The 13,249-nt window shown below is 48.7% G+C and overlaps 1 protein-coding gene across 1 annotated transcript in view; it reads right to left on the bottom strand.

The window, feature by feature from the left end:
- MSLN (mesothelin) overlaps positions 1-13,249 on the bottom strand; it is a 25,954-nt gene that overhangs the window by 4,208 nt on the left and 8,497 nt on the right. The gene's annotated exons all lie outside the window — the stretch shown is intronic.

Below are 13,249 nucleotides of genomic sequence, written 5' to 3'. Positions count from 1 at the left end.
TATTTCACACAAACACTCCATCCATGCTTTTGTTCCGGCCCTCCGGTCCAGTATAAGAACCCATTGTGGTCCTCAAGTCAAAAAATTTGCCCACCCCTGGGCTAGAGTGAGAGGTGGGTGAGGAGGATTGTCCCAGGCTGGGGTGGGGCCTGAAGGAGCCAGACCACCTTCTGCACTTGCCCAGGGAGGCCCAGGGCTGGAGGCTACCTGTGGCTGGTGGAGTGGAGCCCCCCTCCCCCAAGCCTTTGCCCAGGCCTGTGTCAGCCCCACCCCTGCCTCATAAATGGGGGTGCGGGGTGCGGGTGGGGGGGCGCACATTCATGCTTCAGCAACCCCTTTCAGCTGTGCAAAGAGCCAGCCTGCAGGGAGTGTCCTGAGGAGCGGCAAGGCCCCAGGGAATCCCTCTGCCTCCCGCACCAGGCCCCAGAGGGGATGGGAGAAAACGGGCAGTGGGTGGGACCAGGCAAGAGCTGCACCTCCCCCTGCTTCTCCCCTCAGCCCCCACCCAACCCCACGTAACCAGGGGCCCCCAGCACCCCGGGTGCGCCACCCTGGGAGCCTCTGCCAGCCACCATGGGCCCTGGAATCAGCACCCTGCCCTCCCCACCCAAGGTCGGGTTGGGGCCACAGAGACACCTCAGCTGTCTTAAGGCTGTAGCTTCCAAGCTGGCCAGGATGCCACAAGCAGGAATCACGGTGTGGCAGCCAGTCCAGGGCGTGGGAACTTGTGTGTAACATGGGTCCCAGTGGGGGCAGGACAGGGTAGAAACGAACGTGGTCCGATGAGTCCTCTAAGACCAGCATCCTCCTGGTCCTGTTACTCAAGAGCCACCTGCATACTCGCTTGGTACCCCCTGCATGTGAGCCCTGGTCAGAGGCTGGAGCAAGGAAGATTCGGGCCCTGTCCAGGACCCTGGGTGCGGGAGCTGGCCACAGAGAGGACTGGCTCTGCCCTTGACCTCCAGCCCCTGCCCCTGCTACCAGAGCAGCCTCCATCTGGGGTCTGAGTGGACCACAAGCTCCTCAGAACAGAGTGTGAGGTGGAGGTGACTGTGAGGGAGGAGTGGCCAACTCTTCCCCCCATCCTGAGAGTCATGCGCTCACAGCCGTGGGCAGGTGCTTGCTGCAGGACACTGGCAGAGGCTCTCTCGGGCCCCGCCTGCCCCACCTGTCCCCCCCTGCCCCCGCCCCTCCTGCAGAATCTCCCACCTCAGCCCAGCCTCAGCCCCCAAGGTCTGGCCCTTAAGTGATGGGATATGAAGTCAGACCACATTCCAGGGAGAGGGGGGCAGAAGAGCAGCTTACAGGTTTAGGACAGGTCTCCGATGGAGATGCTGTGCAGCAGCCCAGATCACACAGAGTGTTGGGAGCCGCTGGTGCAGGACAGAGCTGACCCTCAGGGTACCACCCTGGAGCATGAGGCGGGGGGCATTGTGCTGCTCCCCAAGGGCAATGAGGACTAGGGAGGGGCATTCGCGGTGGCAGAGGCAGAGGCTGCCCCACCTCCCCCAGCTTGTTTGTTTGGGGCTGGCAGGTGCCCCTGCTGGGTGGGTCCCAGTACCAGCCTCTGCCTAATCCCTGCTCCCACCCAGAGCAGCTTGGCTGGATTTCCAGGAGTCTCTCACCTCCCAGGCCTGCCCACACACAACCCACACCCTGACCGAGCCGCTGTCCGCCCCCAGCCCCCACGCGTGAGGCTGTGGCCAGCCCCTCCTGAGCCTGAACACTGAGCTGGGTACCAGGTGACCCTGGCACAACCCCATGCCCCTGCCCAGGGTCCGGGTAGGGCCTGCCCATAGTGACTCTGGAGTCCAGAGTGATGGACCAAACCTGAGCCTCCTTGGCCGTGTTTTCCTCAGCTGCGAAGTGGGTGGTCAAGCGGCAGCAGCCTTTGGGTCTGTCCGGGAAGCAAATGAGGCATTGCCGGTGCAGCGGGGAGCAGCGCTGCTCATGCTCCAGGAATGTGTGGGTGGGGACCCTGTGGAGGGGCCGCCCAGGAGGAGAGGTGCGGGTGGAGAGCTGCCTGGGCCCTTCCCTTGGTGGGTGTGGGTGGAGCTCCGGCTGACCTCCAGGTACCAGGCACCTGTCGGGAGCCAAGGCCTTGCTCCATGGGCTCTTACTCTCCTATTGCTCAGGTGGAGAAACTGAGGCTCAGTGAGTGGCCGAAACTGCACTGCATGGCCAGGGTGTGATCTGTCTCCCAGGGGGCCCTGGCGGCGTCTCCACAGGCCACCCACCATCCATGCTAGGTGGTGGCCACTCAGCCAGGATGTGACTCCCAGAGTACTGGCCACACTGTGGCTTCTTTCTAATGAGTCCTGGGCTCTTGGTAGTGCAGTGAAGTGGTTGGGTGGGGGGCTGCAAGGGTCCAGGGGTCGGGGGAGACAAATCCCACCCGACCGGCTCCAGCGGGCACACAGCACTGCTCTCCAGCACAGTGGGCCACGGGAGCCCACCTGCCCGGCACTGGCTGTCGCCGGATGGGAGGAGGAAGGAGCCCTCCTGGTGCTGTGGCTGCTGGCCACTGGGCATGGACAACGCGCACCTCTGTGCTGGCTGGACTCCAGTGACGGCTCACTGATCCCTGACTTTAGACCACAGCCTCAGGCGTGTGGCCTTGAGGCCGAAGTCACTGGTGACTCCCTCACTTCCCCGCCACCCCTCCGATGGTGTTGTGAACAGCAGTTCCCTGTGTGGGACTTCTCTGAGTTACAGTCCCACAGAGGTTTCCTTCTGCTGCGCTGAGCATGTGCCGCTGCCCCCTCCCTGACCAGCTCCATGGGCTGGGTGTCCTACATGTGCAGTTAAACCAAATGCTAACTGGACGGGCATGCCTCGTTTCATTTGGCTTCACAGATGCTGCTATTTCTTTTTTACAAATTGAAGGCAAGACCCTTCCCCAGCAAAAACATGATGACTTGCTTTATTGGGGTGGTCTGGAACGGAACCCTCAATATCTCCAAGCTACGTCTGTACAAAATTCAACCAGGCTGCCCGGTACAAGAATCAACTGACGAAGTCCATAGCGGAGCAAGTGCCTTAAAGTCTTGTCCGCAGACAACAACTGAAAAGTTCTGACAAAATGTGAAAAAAACAGTTTCCCAAGGCCCCTCCAGAGTGAACAGAAGTCAGATCCTGAGGGGAACTGATAATTGGGAAAGGTGCCAGCATGGAGCGGTTCTCTGTGTGAGGCGCGGCTCTGCCATGGAGACTGCCCGGGGTGTGGCCACCGGGTGTGAGGGCTCAGACTTGACCTGACCCCCGAGTCATGCGTGTGCAGGCGGACTGGAAACAGCTCAGACAGATGGGAAATGGGCCGAGACTGACCTCTGCCCGCCTCGGGAGCAGCAGAATTCACAGTGAAAGATACGGCCCACCAGAACAAAGCAAAAGCAGGAACGGTCTTCCCAGAAATGTAACGATTCAGTGTCTACACAACATCATAGTCACATTGTTCATGAGAAAATCCAAAACTACTCGGCACAGGAAAAGCCAGGAGGTTGTGACCCAGCCTCAGGGGAAAAGGATCGACTGGGGCCCATACCAAGTCAGTTATTAGAACTACAGACAAGGATTTTAAAGAAGCTATTGCACTACCCCCATTGCAACCACACCCAAAGAGACCATGGAAAACAAGCTTTTGTGAACTGAGAGGTAGGGGAAATGGAAAATATCTTTTTAAAGAACCAAATAGGAAATTTTAGGAATCAAAAATTCAAACTCTGGAATTTTAAAAATTCACTGGATGGTCTTAATAACAGGATTAATCACTTCTAATTGAGGGTTGGGTGGGAGCTTCTCAGCTGCACAGTTCAATGGATTTTAAAGTGTGGAAATTTCCTTTGTGTTTGCATCAAGAACAACTGTTTAGCCAAAACCGGTTTGGCTCAGTGGATAGAGCGTCGGCCTGCGGACTGAAGGGTCCCGGGTTCGATTCCGGTCAAGGGCGTGTACCTGGGTTGCGGGCACATTCCCAGTAGGAGATGTGCAGGAGGCGGCTGATCGATGTTTCTCTCTCATCAATGTTTCTAACTCTCTATCTCTCTCCCTTCCTCTCTGTACAAAATCAATAAAATATATTTTAAAAAAAAAAAAAAAGGACAACTGTTTGAGCTCAAAAGATACAGCCTCTGCAGACGGGCATGGGAATGAGGAGTTCGCTTCTTGTTTTAACTCTGACAGCACAGGAAGTGTGTAAAGCGTGTTACTGGTGATTCACAGAGCACTCGTTGTTAATATGACGGTAGTACATTACGTGTTTTGCATATAAGTGCTGTTTTCCATTGTAATTTTAGGTTGACTTCATTAAAAAACATTATCACGTCTGAAGCAAACGTTAAATCCCAAAAATAATCAGTGTTCGATGATTCAGGTTAAAGGAGGGTCTTCTCTGTGAACATACTGACAAACATTGAATTGTACACTTTAAGTGGGTGAGTTGTATATTATGAGACTATCTCCGTAAAGCTGTTTGTTTGTTTGTTTCATATATTTTTATTGATTTCAGAGAGGAAGGGAGAGGGAGAGAGAAACATCAATGATGAGAGAGTATCATTGATCGGCTACCTCCTCCACACCCCCTACTGGGGATCGAGCCAGAATCGAACCTGGGACCCTTCCGTCCACAGGCCAACACTCTATCCACTGAGCAAAACTGGCTAGGGCTCAGTAAAGCCGTTTTTGAAAACAGGCCAAAGACCAATCAGCACATGAAAAGATGCCCAACATCATCATCATTCGTTAGGGACATGCAAATCAAATCCACAGTGAAATACCACTACACCCCCACCAAAATGACTAAATTTAAAAGGACTGACAATGACAAGTGTTGACACGAATCTGGAGCAACTGGAACTCTCAAATACAGCTGGTGGGAGTACAAATTAATATGATCACTTTTGTATGGCATTTTCTTTTTAGTTTTCATTCAACATTATTTTGTATTAGTTTCAGGTGTACAGCATACTGGTTAGACAATCATACACTTTACAAAGCCATCCCCCCAATATTTCAAGTACCCACCTGGCACCATACATATTTATTACATTTTTGACAATATCCCCCATGCTGTACTTTACAGACCCTGACTATTTTGTGCCTTCCAATTTGTACACCTTAATCCCTTTACCTTTTTTCACCCAGCTCCTCCATCTCCCCTCCCCTCTGGCAACTATGAGTCTGATCTCTGTGTCTATGAGTTGGTTTCTATTTTGTTTGTTCATTTACTTTGCTCTTTAGTCCCCACATATAAGTGAAACCAAATAATATTTCTTTTTCTCTGACTTATTTCACTTAGCATAATTCCTTCTAGGTCCATCCATGCTGTTGCAAATGGTAAGATTTCTTTTTTTCTTGGCCAAGTAATATTCCATTGTATATATGAACCACGACTCTTTTATCCACTCGTCTGTTTATGGGAACTCTGGTTGCTTCCATTTCTTGGCCGTTGTGAATAACACTGCAATGAACATAGGGTTGCATATATTGTTTTGAATTTGTGTTTTGGGTTTCTTCAGATACATTACCCAGAAATGGAATTGCTGGGTCATAAAGTACTTCCAATTTCAATTTATTTAGGAACCTCCATGCTCTTTTCCATGGTGGCTGCACAAATGTGCATTCCCACCAACAGTGCACAAGGGTTCCCTTTTCTCCACATCCTTTCCAACACTTATTAATGGTAGCCAGGTATGAGGTGATATCTCATGGTGGTTTTAATTTACATCTCTCTGATGATAGTGGCACTGAGCATCTTTTCATGTCTATTGGCCATCTGTATGTCTTCTTTAGAGAAGTATCTATTAAGATCTTCTGCCCATTCTTTAATTAGATTGTTTTGGGGGGTGTTGAATTGTATTATTACTGAATGGGGTCTGGGCCCAGGGCGGTCTGCCTAGGGTCTGATGGTAGTAGATGCGTTCTTGACATTGTGTAGGAAAGATTTCACAACACAAATCCAGGTGATTTTGTGAGAATGTTTACAGCCAGGGTGTGAAACAAAGGAAGGGCTTAACGTAGAAGAAGCAACAGGAGAGAGAAAGTCAGAGAAAAGGGAACCTTGGAGACATGTTCAGGAGTTACCCCAGGTTGAGCAACTGCTGCCCACTGCTCCCCTGGTTGCAAGTCTCGTAGGGTCCCCTAGTGTTTGGAAGATGCATTCCTGTGGGGGAAGAAGTGAGGGGAGGGAAAGATGTGGGAGTGCTCCCAGGAGGGAGATCAAGCTGTGGATCTTTTGTCTTGAGGCTCTTTTATCTTTCGTTGGCTGCTGGAATCCTATAGGAGGACTCAGAAGAGGGTCTTAACAGAATATTCATTAGCTTTTCAGATATGTCCTTCAATATGTTGATTCATCAACATGTGTAGGAGTAATAATGGATGTTTCATTCTCACACTGATATTTCTCTCTGTCTCTCCCTCTCCCTTCCTCTCTCTCTAAACTATCAATTAGAGAGAGAAGGGAGAGGGAAAGACAGAAACACCAATGTGAGAGAGACACTTCGATTGGTTGTCACCCACATACCCCTATTGGGGGCCAAGGTGCCTACAACCGAGGTATGTGCCCTTGACTGGAATCGAACCTGGGACCCTTCAGTCTATAGGTCGACACTCTAGCCACTGAAGCAAACCGGCCAGGGCAGAAAATACTTTTTAAAATAGAATGTCAGCTCATAAGCCCAGCTTAAATGCACTGAATAATGCCAGAGGCCAGGAAGAACCACACAGCAGTCTTGGCTTTCCCATCATCCTGACTCATTCGTTTAATTTACAACCACTGTGTACCGGTCCCAGGAGTTTTCATCACTTATTTTACGATGTTTATAAAACAAATCTTTTGAGGTGTTCCAGGGGTCCTTCGGAAACACTGCAGTTATTCATACATATATTGAGATTTTAATCCTTAAGACCTCAATGTCTAATGAAAACTAAGAAATAATCGATTAGCATTCTTTAGCTTGGTAGATTTATAGAGGCATTTTATAACCTCTAGAAACATGTTAATAACATCAAAGCCAGTTATTAACATGGGTTATTTCTGTAAAACCTAAGCAAAATAAAGACAAGTCTGGTTTATTTAAACCAACAAACTTAAGCTAGCTTTTATTTACTAAGGATTAATCTTAGGTCACTTGAACTTGAAAAGCAATTGAGTTATTTTCTATATTTCTGAGAATTTTAGAATATTCAATCCTTCTAAGTGCTCGCCTTTAAATTAATTTTAACAATACCATCTACAGGTAGAAAATTATCTCACATTTATAACACACATTAATAAACATATACAGATAGACACAAACAGAATAGCTGGATCCAAATTTTGTTTTGCAGGCATATACAATTTATATCTGTCCTGGATAAGTCGAGTACCAAATGACCTTCCCCCTTTTAAAATAAGGACAGTGGCCCAACCCAAGTGGCTCAATGGTTGAGCTTTGACCAATGAACCAGGAGGTCATGGTTTGATTCCCGATCAGGGGGTGTGCAGGATGCAGCCCATCAATGATGTTTCTCTCTCATCGATGTTTCTATCTCTCTCTCTCTTCTTCTCTCTCTGCAAATTAATAAATTAGATATTTTTTAAAAATCAATGGGAAAAATATTCTTGGGTGAGGAATAAATAAATAAATAAATAAATAAGGGCAGCCATTTTTAATACCTCAAAGAATTGGGTGGACACCTAAAGGACATCATAGGTTGATCCATGTATCTAATCCTCTTTTTGAAGCTTTGCGAGACCAATTGAATATGTTTTCCAGTCATTATGCCTAATTTTATAGCTGGCCTTTTCTAATTGTGTGCACAAAAGATTAAGTGAGAAGTATCAAAGGATCCTCATCGTGGCCAGCTTAACATTAACGGGAGGCTGGCTTGTGGGCCTTGTTGACCTGGGAGGCACGACTTCCCATGAGACCTGCAGAGTCTGAATAAACTACTAGGGAAAACCAGCCCTTACGTGCACATCTCCGGATGAGCCATGCAGTGAACATCCCCATAGGACTGCTCTACGCCCTAGAGGAAATTTTCCCAGACAACTCACAGTGATTCTTAGTCACCTAAGAATACCCGAGCAAGAGCTTACCAACTCCCAGCCCCCATTCTGCCACTCCGGATTTGGGGGTCTAAACAGTTACCATCACCCCACTGGCTATCTGGGTTGGGGAAGCAAGTGTCCTTTCTCTTTCTGAGCTAAAGAGAGTTCAGTCTCTCATTTACCAGCAAAGACTTTAGGTTCTTAGTGAGTAATTCAATTAAAAAGCCAAAATTAAAGTCCTGGCTGGTTTGGCTCAGGGTATGGAGCGTCAGCCTGTGGATTGAAGGGTCCCATGTTTGATTCTGGTCAAGGGCACATGCCCGGGTTGTGGGATCTATCCCCAGTAGGGGGCGTGCAGGAGGATTCTCTCTCTCATCATTGATGTTTCTATCTCTCTCTCTCTCTCCCTCGTCCTTCCTCTCTGAAATCAATAAAAAATATAAAAGCCAAAATTAAAAGCAGCTACCCATTTTTTTTCCTTTCCCTGGGTTATTTCAACCCTACCCGCCTCAAGGATTTTCTAAGAACAGCTCACATAAAGTCGTGGCCTGCTGCTTGAAGCAAAAAAGGCTGCAATTCCAAGAGAAAATCAGCCCAGTTCACTGGGTGCAAAGTGGGGAACCAGTGGAGCACAATGGGCCCTCGCTGGTCCCTAGCACCAGGCCCAGGTCCACAGGGTGGCCCCGGGTGGGCTACTTCCAAATCCTGCTGTACTACGCCAAGCACACTGCGACGTAAGAAACATTCAAACCTGTAGGGGATTTTTACAAGAGTTTATCTGAGCCAAACTGATGGCATATGCCCAGGAACAAGATCTCAAATGCTCCTGGATTTTTCATTTTAAATGGATGTCTTTATTGCACATAAATTAAACCACAATAAAATTGATTTAAAAATCGGTAGCATAACGAGTCTTGGCGAGGATCTGGAGAAAGTTAAGCCCTTGTGCATGGCTGGTGGGAATGTGAAAAGTTTCAACCACCAAAAAACTGTTTGGTGGTTCCTCAAAGATTTATTTTTATTTTTTTAAATATATTTTTATTAATTTCATAGAGGAAGGGAGAGGGAGAGAGAGATAGGAACATCAATGATAAGAAATTGATCAGCTGCCTCTTGCACACACCCCCACTGGGGATCCAGCCCACAACCCAGGCATGTGCCCTTGACCAGAATCGAACACAGGACCCTTCGGTCCCCAGGCTGACGCTCTATCCACTGAGCAAAACCAGCCAGAGCTCCTTAAACATTTAAACACAGAATTACCACATGACTCAGCAATTTTAGATGGTTGAACAATCTGAAAGCAGGGACTCAACAGATGCTTCTACACCCATGTTCATAGCAGTGTTATTCACACTAGCCAAAGGCGGAAACAACCCAAGTTGACTGGGTAAACAAAATATGGCATTTATATACAATGGAATATTATTCAGACATAAAAAGGAATAAAATTCTACTACCTGGATGAATCTTGAAAACATTATGCTCACTGGAAAAAGCCAGACACAAAAGGACAATATAGTGATTCCATTTATATGAAATGTCCAGGTTAGGGAAATCCATACAGACAGAAAGTACAACAGGGGCTCCCAGGGTCTGGGGAGGCAAGGGGAAAGAGGGAGCCTGCGTCTCATGAGGCAGTTTCTGCGTGGGGAGGTGTGAAAGTTCTGGAGATGGATGGTGGTGACAGTTGTACAACATTGTGAATGTGCTTATGCCACTGAATCATACACTTAAAAATGATTGAAACGATAAATTTTATTATATGTATATTTTACCACCATAAAACATAGTCGTATTTCTTTATGTCAACAGTAATAACAAATTTAATAGAAAACATGTCGTTTCTAATAACAAATGAAATGCACAAAGTCCTAGAAATCTACTTAATAATGCAGAATACCTTTATATGGAACAACCCGGCATGATAAAGAGGACAGTGCTCCTAAAATTATTCATAAATTCAATTCAATCCCAATAAAAACCTTCAGAGGGTGTGTGTTTTTCCCCAGGAACACAACAAATTCATTCAAAAAATGAAGGGAATAAATATCTATGATCTAAAAAGAAGTAGCAAGCTCCCAGATATTAAGACAAAGCCACTGTGATTAACACAGGAACAGACAAAGGGGCAGACAAGAGATTTCAAGAAAAAAAAAATGCCCATGTGCATGTGGGGACCTCATACATGAGAAGGATGGTTCCATGAAACAATGACAGGGGTGCCGGGAAAGGCAGATCTGTGGGGCAGACGGTGTAGAAAAATATGAGTCATTGTGTTGAGAAAAATAAAGCAGACCCCTGGCTGACATCATGTACAGGCCGATACCAAATGCATTAAAGGCCGACGTATGATAGAGGAAACTCTATGGATAGAAAAAGGCTTGGTACAATGAAGAAAGATGCCAACACAGACACAACACAGCCAAGTGTGGGTAAGCTTGACTTCATCAGAATTTAAGATTTCTATTCAATAGACAAATTGGCAGTGAACAGGGAGAAGAGATTTCCATTACCTAAAAGTGCTCATGGCTTGGTAAGTGAGAAAACAAATCAATAACAACAAAAAACCAAGAAACCGATAGAAAGGGTGCCAAGGAAACAAGCAGGAATTCTCATAAGAAGACAGGGTGGCTGGTAGTTTTTGGAGACGGGCTCAGCCTTTGTAGTAACCACAGAAATTCAGACTCAAAGAAGGAGATTTACAAAATTAGAAAGGTGGGTAATAACAGGTGTTGACTGTGTGGAGAGACAGATCCAACCATAGGTTTAATAAGCAAAAGTAAATGATAACCATGAAAGGAGGAGTGACAGTTTGGACTACGGAAAGAAGACAGTTGCCCTGGTTCCCACTCCCACTCCAGCAACTTTGCAACCTGGAGGTGAGCCTCCTTCTGGTCTCGGTTTAGCATTTTGCAGGATGCACTCAGGAACACAGCTGGCTTTTTATTATTATTACTAAAGGCCTGGTGCACAAAATTCGTGCACTGGGGGGGGGTGGTGTCCTTCAGCCCGGCCTGCCCCCTCTCACAGTCTAGGACAGGGGTGGGCAAACTTTTTGACTCGAGGGCCACAATGGGTTCTTAAACTGGACCGGAGGGCCGGAACAAAAGCATGGATGGGGTGGTTGTGTGAACTAATATAAATTCAAAGTAAACATCATTACATAAAAGGGTACGGTCTTTTTTTTTTTTTTAGTTTTTTTCATTTCAATCGGGCGGATCCGGCCCGGCCGTAGTTTGCCCACGGCTGGTCTAGGAGCCCTCAGGGATGTCCTACTGCCGGCTTAGGCCCGCTCCCTGTGGAGTCTGGCCTCCCTCTGTGGGAGGTGACCGGGCCAATTAGGAGAAGGTGCTCCCCCCTCACCCCACTGCTGCTGCCACTGCCGGCCCCCGAGGCTGCTGGCCCTCCTCAGCCCTTGCAGCCGCTGAGGCTTTGTCCGGAAAGACTTCCGGAAGACATCGGGTCTATCCAGTCTAATTAGCATATTACCCTTTTATTAGGATAGATTATTGCTTACAGAGAAGAAGGAAGAGGGAGAGAGAGATAGAAGTATCAATGATGAGAGAGAATTATTGATCAGCTACCTCCTTCATGCCCCGCACCAGGGATTGAGCCCTCAACCTGCCCATGTGCCCTGACCAGGAATAGAACCGTGACCTCCTGGTTCATAGGTCGAGGCTCAACCACTGAGCCACACAGGCTAGGCACAGCTGGCTTCTTACCCACCTTTCATCCCTCATACACGATTCCTATTTGCCCCTGTTCTCTGTCAGAGGTTGGCTACCAGTACCTGCCCCCAAGCTATTGTTGGCCTTTTCACTCTGTGTGAACAAAACAACTTTGGGGCTGTTTATACTGCACATTTTTAAAAAACTCTTTTTCTTTTATTTTCACATGGCTACATCTGCTCCTCATCAGGACACCTCATGCCTAAGAAATCTGGCTTTGCCCGTTTGATTGCTGGTGTGGATAACCCCCAGGAGGCCAAGGGCAACCAGCCAGCTCCCAGGCAGGACCATGCTCTCAGAAGGCAGGAGCTGTGCCTCGAGCTCAGTAGACTGGCTCCTGCTCTGGTTTCTGAAAAAAATCTGTCCCCCAATGTAGGCAAAATAAAAAGGAGACCAGAGTCCACTGGCCTGGAGCCTGAAGCAGACCTGTCATGGGATCCCTGCTCCACATGCCTCTTCCAGGAAGCCTTCCGTGGTTAGCCTAGTCTTCCCAACTCTAGGAGGTCAGCCCTTCTCCCCACCTCCCAGGGACCTGCACCATCACCTTGGAGGCCATGTTCCACTGCCTTATGTCAGACCCCACCTCACCACGGCCACCACTGACCTCAGGGGCTGGTTCTGAGGGCCACTGACCCTCTTCCCGGCCTCATGACTAACTGCTCCCAACTGGAGACCATGTGCATCCCCCCGACAGGTGCTTCAGCCAAGGTGGGCACACAGGGTGAAGGCTGTGGGCCAGGACACGAGACGGACACCAGCTGGGGAGTGCCTGCCTGTGAGTGCCTGCCTGCTTCCACTGCTGCCCAGGGCTGAAGCCCAGTGGAGCCTGTGAGAGTCGCCGCTGAACCCCCAGGGCTGGCGTGGACCCTAGGCTCCTGGACCCTCACCAAACCATCCCCCACCATGACTGTCCTGGGTGCAGCCTTCAATGCCTTCTCGAAGGAGCAGAGGAGGCTCGTGCACAGCTGGGTCTGTGCTGGGGTCCAACCCCAGCAGGTCCAGGGGTCCCCAAGGTGTGGACGGAGTCGGCGAAGAAGGAATGACACGGAGACAGCGTTCAGTTGATCAGCAGCCTTGCCAGGATCTCTAGCCACAATCCCCAGCCAAGTTCTGTGTCCATGTTCTCTTGCTAGGTTCTCCAGCCATGTTCTCCAGGTTCTCCAGCCAGGTTCTGTAGCCATGTTCTCTCACTAGGTTATCCAGCCAGGTTCAGTTTAGGTTCTCCAGCCAGGTTTGGTTGCCAGGTTCTGTAGCCAGGTTCTCTTGCCAATTTCTGTAGTCAGGTTCAGTCCAGGATCTTTTGCCATGTTCTCTCCAGCGAAGTTCCTCTTTCTCTAGGTTCTGTGTAGGTTCTGTCTTCTAAGTTCTGTCGCTAAGTTCTGTCACTAAGTTCTGTCTCCTAAGTTCTGTCTTCTGAGGTCTGCCTTCTGATGTCTGCCTTCTGAGGTCTGTCTTCTGAGGTCTGTCTTCTGAGGTCTGCCTTCCGAGG

This window comes from Myotis davidii, unplaced genomic scaffold, assembly GCF_000327345.1.
Source record: "Myotis davidii unplaced genomic scaffold, ASM32734v1 scaffold100, whole genome shotgun sequence".
NCBI lineage: Eukaryota > Metazoa > Chordata > Mammalia > Chiroptera > Vespertilionidae > Myotis > Myotis davidii.
The sequence above is the reverse complement of the archived record's forward strand: the minus strand, read 5'-3'. Positions and strand labels throughout refer to the sequence as shown.